Below are 11,369 nucleotides of genomic sequence, written 5' to 3' on the forward strand. Positions count from 1 at the left end.
AGAGAGCAGCAAATTATCACTTTGATACACCTTAGCCTATATCTCATCTCTTTTTATGACTTCAAAGTTTCCAATTCTCTAGTTAAATATGCTTTGAAAAACTAAAATAATATTCTCAGCACTTATCAACGTGTTTGATATTGATGTTACTTGTACTGAGTTTTTCTGTCAGGTAATTTATCTGTTGTTTCAATAACTACAACTTGTGAAGCACTGATTTTGCAGCTTCGACCCATTTTTGTTTGCATTTTCAGGCTTGCAGCTGTTCCACTTACATCCTGAAGGCCTCATAACACCAGAAGTCATTGTGAGTCAAATAGTTTTTCTGTTTACCTGCAAACTATAATAATATATCCTATGGTATTGAAGTTCTAACTGGTTTTCATTTGAAAGTATGTCTGCTCCCTCATGCCACCACAGTGTATGTGGACACCTTCAGTTTCGCTTAAGCATCTAAAAGAAAAAAGTGTCTTCCCTTCAGTGAGTCTCTTTCTTAGTGTTGATATTTACAGAGTGAGGAGTCTTGTCCTCAGCAAGGGATCAGTGTCCTTGCTAACAGCACAAAGTGTGGTTGCTAGAAGCCAAACTTCAAAAACTGGTAGCATGGGAGCGTATTACTGCTCTTTTCTGACATAAATTAGAATCTCATTTCTTCTTGTTTGGTCACCATTTGTCATCCAGGCATAACTGAATTTGATAAAGCAGCAATGCACCGTATAACTGTCACAGTTTTAGTTTGAACTGGCTCAGGAAATATGTTTTTAGGATTTTAAGAGGGGAGCAGATTGTTCCTCAGTTGCAGGATATTTCCCCAAAGCTCATGAATGGTATGGATTATTTTCAGCTATTGGCAAAGGAACAAATATCGATCATACGTATGAATAAACAGAAGTCGTTGATTTCAAGAGTGTTATCAGGGTTTAGAAAGAAGTGGAAAGATCTTTTTAAGCAGAGAATAATATTTTCCACTGGGTAAGTGATTTTAACATCTTCAATTCTTGTTCAGACATTATTTTTCCACTTCTACACCTTAAGCAAATGTGAGATTAAATGCAGTTGAATTCTCTTTTTCTCATCTAGAAGCCCTGTGGCCTCTGAGTTAAAGGGAAAAAAATTGCTGTTGTATTGGGACAGTTGCGGTGTCCTGCATCTTTTGCCCCCTAGAAAGATCTTACTGTCTTTAACCTGTAAAATAGACCATACTCGTTATGTTAAAATACCCTAAACTTTTTTATTATAAGACCAAGGAAAGTTAATCAATCTATTGTCTGCATAGAATGTTATGTCCTCAAGAAATCCAATAAGACTGATGATTAATTAGCTGACATGTGCTCATGATGATGTGCAGATTAAAAGCTTATTTTTGAGCAGATCAGCTTTCAGTAACCAGAGATCTTGAAGGAGTAAGGACACACTCTGCCAATACTGTCGTTGATACTTTAAGTCAAATCATTTGCTTCTCTGATGAAATGTGCTTGTGGTGAACTAACTTCAGATTGGCTAATGGCTACTTTGTTAAAATCATTATACTGAAGCTCTGTAATTTATAGCAGACATCAGAGCATTTCCCTGTCTGTGCCACTCACCAACCCCTGTCTCAGGTTGTCTACGTTTGGCTTTTTTGCTTGTAGTTTTTATTTATAACACTAGGTGGTGCTCTCACACTGACCATCGCTCTTCCCAGCCATGAACCCTGTGGTTAAATGATGAATTTCACATTTAATCTATGCAATATAGTAGTTGATAAGCTTATTAATGGTGCTCATAAATACATCTCTGTAATATAAGTGAATGCAGCCTCTTCCGTAAAGCTTGCAGGTCATTTGTCTACACGTGGAAGTGTCATTATGTTTGGCTGACACATATGCCAAGGCCATGGGAAACATATTGATAACTTTAGATTGCATGCACGGACATAATTTGTGAGTGAGCGTATTTTGATACTGATAGAATAACCCTGCTGAGGAACGACGTGTTCGGGCTATGGGGCTGAATCTGTGAGTGCTGGAGCTGCTGGAGTTTATACATGGTTTACGATGAGTGGCGAGCAAACATTACGGGACATCGTGTGGCAGTTGCGCATATGTGAAGCTTTATCTCCCGCCTGGTGGGTTTTGCAGGGCTAGTTCGTAACACAAATTAGCGATGACCAGGGCGTCGGTAGTGATAGAGTAAAACTAACAGGGGAGAGAGAGGAGTGCAGGAAGGAGTGAGGGAGGGAGGGACAGAGAGAGAGGAAGAGAGGGGGAAGCAGATACTTGGTAACGCATCACAGCAGGACAGGCAATCGAATCTAAAGGCGCTCAGCCAGAGACGGACACGGACTAGGAAGGTAGGATAATATGATAATGACATGATCACCCTACTTTAAGTTCATAGTGACGTGATAATGTGAGAGGGAGGACTGCGGCAGAGAGCACTTTTATCCCATGAAGGATGTTTTGTATTGTGTAGTGTAATTTTTACTACTAACCATACTTGTGCGTAATTCGTGACTTTTACGCGTAGTGCTCCTTCACTTTCGCGAACAGTGTGATACATCGAATTCTGGATTTGCCCGTTTTTGAAGTATTTGATTGATGAATAATGGTTGATTAAGGCGTTGATGACCTGTCACTTCACTGGAAGCACTAGGGACAATATGAGAAACGTAAAATCTCCTCTGAGATCACTTGATTCAAGTTGTGCTATCTCCTCTAATGGTCCTCTCCAACTGTTGCTGATGCTCCATCCAAGGTTACTTCATCAGAGTGATTAAGCAGTCAGTAAACGTGAGGTGCTGTGCATGCTTATGCAGAGGTGTCAGGTGTACAGAGTTATCTCAGGTAGCCCGCGCAACTCCTGAGGTGCCTGCTGGGAAGCGCCTCGGTGCCCACTTATTTATTCATGTGTCACCTGAACGCGGCATGGCGATGCAACAAGGGTTAAAGGGGAAAAACACTCAATATCAAAACCTTACTGTTAAACACACAGCTTATGTCTTTTCCCTTTAATTGAACTGTAAATGCAGCAACTCCAGTTGTTAAATATTTGATGTCATTGTGGTCCATAGAGAGCTCAGGCGACGACACCTTTGCAGAGAAATGCACTGCAGATGATTTAGGTTATTATTGTTCAAAATACAATTAAATGTTAAATAGGTTAACTACGTACTGAAGTACCGCATCAATAAGTTTAGTTGTTTTGTGATGTTTATATTTCTCCGAGCAAGGCTGAATTACCACATTTGGAAAACTGCTAATTGGCTGAGCAAAAAACTTTAAGGTTTGTCAAAACTAACAAGCAAATGAACATCATGATATATTAAAATCAGAAAATGCTTTAACTCACTGTTGCTTTATATGCTCCTCACTAGCGCAATATGTGAACGCCCTAATGATATGCCAATTAGTATTCATTACAGCTTGAACTGTGGGCATACATTAAACATAACCATGAGACGGAATTCACTAGTATTTTCCTAATTTTTTCTCACTCTGTGTAAGGCTTATGTGATATTGTCAGATTATTGATGGATTGATCAAGCCTGTTCTGTCCCAGAGGAAATGCTGTGACCACTGTTGAAATAAACTGCATGGAAATTCTGGCCTCAGTAACCCTATGTTGCAGGTCACACTCATCCTCACTGGATCCACCAGTGAGGATGTCCTGACGTGCTAATACAAAGTCAAAGTATACGCAACAAATTTGCATATGGTGCCAAAGTTGTGAAATATATATTTTTAGTTAACCATTCCACGTTAAAAGAATCAGATCTTTATATTATGCATGTGAGAAACTGCTGCTGTTTTCATGCAATATGTGGGGAGAGCATGCCTCTGACAGTCGCCCTTTCGGAGTGTCTGCCAATCTCTCTGAATTCATTGAGAATACAAGAAGGGAGAAAAAAATTCTGAAATGGAGAGTCCATATCTGACAGAAACCTTGACTGACAGGCTCAAATGAAACCCAATATCAGGGATAGAGGAATGAATTGCAGATACAGTGTCTTCTGTACAATCCTATGAGGTCTCACACAGGCAGCAGAGCAAGGTATGAGGACAAGAAAGGATAGAAGTGTGAAGATGGTCAAGGATGAAGAAAGTAGAAAGGACAAGAAGACAGTGCAAAGAGAGTAAAATTGGAAGATGTTAAAAAGGATGCATCTTATTTTTCCTTTTGTTTGGCCATAACTATTGTAGCTCAGCCAATCTGTGGAAATGGAGTGGAACCTCTGGGAAAGATGTTGGAATTGATAACAGGCAGTGAAAGCATCTGAAAAGTCTTTACTGTGTAATTTTCAACTTGGTGACTACTTTTGTGCATTTATTTAAATCCAAACGTATACATATATTCCTTATCCGTTTGCTTAGGCAAATATTTATTAACTGGAACTTTATACAGTGATGCATTTTCCTATTAGAATTATGCTCTGCTATGGATTTAGCACATGTCTCTATATGATGTTTTTAACACAGAACTGTGAATGTTCGTTTTTTGCTTTTCCACTTTTTTGCTCATGATGCTTGCACAACATACCTGGTACTTCGGATCGGGATCATCGTACACAATGCACTTTTCCAATCTCTACACCCAACTCTCTGTGTGGTCATTTAATCAGCCAAGGCAGTTAGGCACAACTACAGAGAAAATGTCAAAGAGAGGAAGAGGTACAGCATGATTTTTCTATGAAAGTTGCCTTACAGGTGAACTGTTGGTTTGTGCCTGCAGCTGTAATGAATGTGTAGCCATGCTTTTTTAAATTCAAAATGATGGGGAAATGCTCAGACGATCTGATCATTCATACATCCTGCATTGTAAACATATCTTAAACAGATGGTTGTAAACCCAGCCATCCATAATAATCCTGTTGTAGTGCGCTCCTACTAATCCCAGTATCACTGTGTAAGTGTGAAACCATTATGAAGGAAATCTGGAAATTGAAATTTCCTCAAGTAATGCATGAAAACCTTTCTTTTCTTACAGTTAAAACACTGGGGATTCATAGTTAAGCCAATTGCATTTGCCATATCGAATCATATTCGCTCCTGGAAAAAACCATGCCTTGTAAAACAAACAAAAATGCAATTTAATGGCAGCTTTGTTGTGTGACAAATCCTTGTTGTTGGTATTTAAGCATTGAATGAATGATGCCCCGAAGTGGGGCTGAAACGGTACGGAGACACTGCAGAGAGGGGACGGGAGGTGATACAATGAGGCTGAGGTAAAATGGGAGGCAGGGCTGAGGAGGGAGGTGAAGTGTTGAGATGCAAAGGTCATCTGTGTTGAAGAGGAGCTACTAAATGGTGTGTTTTGATCTTTCAACTGAGATACAAACAGCCAGCTTTTGGTGGGTCGCAATGACTATGTCCTAACAGAGAGAGAGACAAAAGGAGATAAATGGGTCTCTACAGCCTATCGGCTGCCCTCTGACACAGCTGTCTGTGTTTATGTTGTCTGATATACACACACGTCTCTGCTGGGACAGCTTTGCCAAGCTCATTGCAGTGGGTAATGGCCAAGTGAGAAGCTAGTCTGGCTAAGAAACAGACATTTAAGACAAACATAAACATTTGGGGAAGAGGCAATCAGTCCACATTATGTTGGCTTTAAATGTGGTTAGTGACATAATGTGTGAATGAGGGGGAAAGAAAAATAATAGAGTGGTGGAGAGTCGAGGCAAATACATTGAGACAAATTGCATGCTAATGCTGTGATCACAGTATAAAACAGGGAGAACTCATTAACGGTACATCTTATTGTCTCATAAAAACTGTTGGAGACCGTCTACATGGAAAAAGAGGGGTGAAGCTAAAAACATTGGGACTCAGTATAATAAAAATAGAGAAGAGTACAAGAGAGACATGACAGCTTATTGATCTGTGCTGTTTTTATCAGTAGACGGATGAGAGAAAAAAGTCATGGAGTGTATCATTATGTTCTCACTACAATTTGTCCACAAAACCACTAAAAGCCTAAAATCAGAGATTGTTTGTCAGTCTGCACTCAGGCAAAGAGGAGATCTACAGCAGCAGACATGCTACACCTCCAACATACCTTTTGTAAGATCTTTGGTATGTCCTGTTTTCTTCTTTTTTTTGGTTATTTACACCAGTTAAAGTAATTTAATTAATAAATGTAGTAATCTTTTTTCGTCTCAGTTTTCATTTGCAAAGTAACATAAAACCTATTTGTTATCGTAGTTCACTATTTAGTTAAATTTCAGTATAGTAGATCCATAGAGCAGTTTATCTGCTCAGTCATAATCTTAAATTGAGCAGGGAAAAACTACAATGGAGGCCATTAGTGATCAGTGTTGTCTAAACAGGTGTGACAACAAACAACATGAATGAGACGGATGTATCCAAATGTCCTCTGGCCAGGAGATGAGCAGTTCCAGTAACACAAGGAGCAATTTAGTGATAAACAAACATTTACTGTGGCTTATTATTTCTACATTTGACCTTCAACTTTGACACTGTAACGTACTGGCCAATTATTTTCCTTTTAAAAGGAAAACAAGATTCATCCCATATACAAATAATGGAAAGTATGGACTTTTTTTCTTTGAATTTTTGTTGAGGGAATTGAACAATCTAGTTTCATAAGGGGACTGGCAACTTATGTAAATAAGTAATAAGTAATGCTTCCCTATGGTTTACATGCTACATGGTACCAATACACTGAACTAAAGTATAGTAACTTTTACAAAGCATGAAGTGTCAATAAATGTACCATCTGTACCATCAATCTTTAATCAGTCTTAATTGTGGTTTCATGTTGCAGACACAGCTTCTCCCTGAACTCCTCTACCCTGCAATGTCTCAGTATTTTGCATAACAGGAGGCTTCTTGCTAACTTTTGTACTCCCAAGCAACACTTATCAACCATCAGCCCTTCCTAAGGGCCCATGTTACTCATATACACCCACATCATGGTGTTGGTCAACACAGGCAGGGGTATGTGTGTTGTTCCTGCTCAAGAGTTTTGTGACAGGGTGCAGTTATGTGGCACCTCGCAGCGCTCCCATCCTGCTCCTGATAATTACTGTCTCCCCAGGGTCTTTGTAAACTGCCCTGTCTCTCCCTTAGTGTTGTGTGAAGCTTTACTATCAGTTCATACAGGATCAAAGGAGATGCAGGCAGCATCTCTAGTGGAATATCAGACTTTGGCTTGGCATGTGTCCTATAGTCCTCTATCTTCTGTTTGCAGGACAGAGAGTAAGTGATATTTTATTGAGCTATATTCTGAAGAAGCCTATCAGCAGAGACCTGCTTCAATTCTGCTGAGACTGAAGCTCATATTTTCCAATTCATTAACATTGAATTCATCTAGTAACATTTGGTTAGGTGTGCAAGAAGTTAAGTTAGAGGACTCCTTATATGGCTCTTGAGATTTGGTTGCTACTTTGGAAAAAAAACATTACCATGCGGTGATTAGCATTGTGTCTGTTTGACATGTGTGTTGTTGTCCAAGAGAGAGAGATAGTTACTTGTGTTAGAAAGTGGGACAATCAAAGCACTACATGCTCTGCAGTCCAAACAACATCCTGTGAGCGAGGTTTGCTGAGTCTGTCTTTCAGAAAGTCATGTCATGTTGAAGATGAAGAGATCAGGAGGGAGGGAAAGGAGACATTACTCAGCTCATCAGAGCAGTGCTGTCCCTCGCTCCACCCTGACAAAGCCAAATGCCTGCTAATCTGTCTGTGATCACTGTGCTAATGAGTGATGGCTTTTTCATGAGGACAGAGTCCGGGCAGAAATCTGCCATCGATTTGCTGTGATAATCGAGATTTGGCTGCCGGCTGAGGCCCACCACTCACTCGGAGCAGGGTGCCTTTGAGGTTAAGGCAAGTCAGACACAATTGCCATGTAATCAATAATATTGAGTGCTGTAAGATGGGCAATACAGCCATGTGGGCAGGCAGGCTCTCTCTGGAGAGAGCACAGCAGGTCCAGATATTACTCTTCACTTTACACTGCCTTAATCACACATTACTGTCAGATAAGCTATACAACCACAACTCATTAAATAGACCTGGATCTCAGCCACCCTAAGCTTTGCCCAGTGGGAGCTGGATGTTTTCCTAAGAGTCATTTACAGCCTTAAAATAGTCCAACTTTAAATCTGGATTTAGGGCATGTTGACAAGAATTACAGGTGTAAACATTGGATATAATTTAATGGATACAACATGGTTTTGGTTTTTAAAATCCTGCTGCCCATGCGTGAGACAGTGATTTATCACAGGTGAATTATAAGTCTTGCAACCTAAACAAAGGCTATCCTAAAGAAATTTATGATACGATTTACTGTTACATTAGTCTTCGAGTGTAGTCAAATTTGTCTTGTACACACGAATAAAAAGCCAACACAACAGATACATTGCCCACAGAAGACATGTGTTTGTTCTGTTGACATTTTACATCAGGACACTGGAGACATAATTATGTTCCAAAGCTCAGTACAGAGAAGAACTGTTTGAAATGACTATCGAAAATATATGTGGACAATCCAAGCTGTGTGCTAAATGAAAGGGGAAGAGACATGAGCCAATGTAGATAAAACCAAGAGCAGGAAAGAGAGACTGAAACGACTAAAACGAGTGGAAAAACAAAGGGAAATGGACAGAAAAAGGCAGGCACACGGAGAGTGAGAGGCTGGTGCGAGATGTTGTTGGTGAGAGGGATGAGAAGAAGATTAGCTGTGACTGTGGGCCTTTTCTCAAACCAGACTCTCCCCACTCCCACTCTGTGTACCGCTGTTTGTAGTCACACTAAAAAGTATGCGGCATGCGGGCATGCTTTGAGATTAAGGCTCCTCTCAATGCCTTTACGGTATTGTCGTACCTTCATGAGTCAGTGAGTCAGGGTCATCTTTCAATTACAACATTTGTATAGCTCGCATAAGGAGTTTAAACCAAATTTAATGGAAAAATTAACACTTGAACAAACATCAAAACGATAAGAACAACTGTAAATGACAGAAACCAGTGTAGAGAATGACGTATTTACCATGTACTTTGACTTTTAATTTGGTCCATGTCCTACCTACTGACATCAAGAGGCATGGTTTATAACCTACACAGCAGCCAGCCACAAGGTGCTGATCGGAACACTTTGGCTTAATTTTTGGGAGCAGACATGAGTCCTTTCCTTATAAATACTATATGGACTTTACTGTGCACAAGTAAAGTCAGCGCAGATGCAGACTCCCTTATGAGGGTTTCATACTTGCCTGTAGTACCTGCGTATTGGTTTGGTATAGCACTTAATGTGGCGTACCTTCCCCATGGACATGCAAATGAAATGGAAGTGGGTGTGATGAGGCTTCTGGTTTAAAGGTCCCCTGACAAAGTGAAGAAGGAGCTAAAGAAAGTGAGAGATTGATAAATGGTGACAGTATATCCAATTGAGTGGGATAGTGCGGCACTTTCTGGCTCAGCCCTGTCCTCAGCAGTTTAACTTCTCATCCATAACTGATTAATTGGAACATTTGATACTGTCTGACTGGGAGATCATGCTTTTGCACTAATTATTAACTTACCTCCACCTCAAGGAGTTTAATTTAATTTAATTTGTCGGCTTTATGCTCAATAGCAGTACTACTCTATTTCTTAAAGGCACAGTCTATGTAATATAAGAGTCATGTTCAAAAACCTAGAACTATTTTAAATATTGATTGATTAATGGACAACTACTTGCAAAACAAATTGCTACGTTTGTTTATGTTAAAAGGTGTGTGCTTACACAAGTTTTCTTTACTTTTCATTTGAGTCTGCCTGTCGTTTCTTCAGTCTAATATTTAATGTCAGTAAAATGAAGTGAATAATCAGAGAAATATGCTGCAGTTTAAGTATAGTTAATATAAAGTCTGTCAAAGAGGCGAGCACTGGGTCCATTGTTCCTGGTTTGCGTGACAGTTTGATTGCCAGCCCTCACCTTTTCCACTCTCCTTTTACCACATTGATACTGAAGTGATTGCAGTGGTTCAAACTGTGTGCCACATTGTATGGTCACACAATAGCCTGAGTCACCCTTGTAAAAACTTGAAAAACAAATTAAAATTCAATTTTCAATAATGTCCTTTTAAGTGGTACTGAAACATAACAATAGAGGAATTATTAATATAGTCAACTGAGTAACACCAAACAGAAACAATTTTTTCCCCCTTAGCTGTGAGTCTTATGTTGGCATGCAGGTATATTGGGATCAAAAAGAAAACATGCTTCACTTTAAGTTTCAAAATGTTCATGCAAAGTTACAGACTTGCATTCAGCAAATAGAAAATGGTAAAGTTGTGGAGAATTAACCTCGGACAACACATGTATCTTAGCAAAGTATAGTCAAACTAAAAAATTACTGTCTTTACAATTTTAAAGCACTGATCTTCAAACTTGGCTAAATACTACTGTGTTCTCCCAAAAAAGCAACCGGTCGGTGAAATCTAATTAAAGACTATGCATATAATAAATCATCCTATATTATATACAGTAAGATTAAATGGCGACTACAAATAATAGATGTATTATAAAATATTCAGCACATTATTATCAACAACAGTCATGTTTGTAATTTGTTCAGAGCTGCTGTTTATTTAGAATCAGGAAAATAGGTTATAGATGCAGACTGGCGTGACCACCTAGTGGACTAGTTTATTGTACAGTGCATCTGTAACTTTGTGGTGGTGCTGTCTATATGAGAATGTTCTTTATTAAATCCTCCCTTGGTTAGAGCAGCCATCCTAATGCTGTGTTTGCCTCAGCTCTCTCTTAATCTCCACACGTCTTAACCTGTATCCCTCACTCATAATCACCGCCCTGTCATCTCACAAGTGTCCTTTAGCATTTCAATGAAAGATGCTGAAGAGACAGGAATGTGTGTGTTTGTGTAATGGAATATATATATATATATCTTTAAAGGCATCAGATTGTACCACATCCTGTACCAACATTGATGTTTTTTTCTTATGACACCCAATGCTTCTCTCTTTAAAATCAATAGAGGATGGTCAGATTTCATTGAGAACAGTAGACATCATACACAAGGTACAGAGAAAACTAAGTTTAAAATATTATTTATTTTAGTATAGATGAGTTTTATTGATCTTCCTCCAGACTGATCAACACAGATCATCAAGAGAAAACAGACTTTGCAGACTTAGGCCATGTTGCTTTCTGTGTTGTAGTTACAGGTTGGACAATGGCAGTATTTTAATTGCACAGGGGTATCCAAGTGCTACACTTGATACACTAGATACACAGAACATTATAATAGAGAAAAGGGAGTTAATATAATATTGTTCACTAAAGGACCACTTGTGTATTTCAGAGGACAAGAAATGAGGAAAGGGCATATAGGTGGACACAAAGTTTTCAGGGCCCAGCTAGAG

This window comes from Platichthys flesus, chromosome 12 (assembly GCF_949316205.1).
Source record: "Platichthys flesus chromosome 12, fPlaFle2.1, whole genome shotgun sequence".
NCBI classification, from domain to species: Eukaryota; Metazoa; Chordata; class Actinopteri; order Pleuronectiformes; family Pleuronectidae; genus Platichthys; species Platichthys flesus.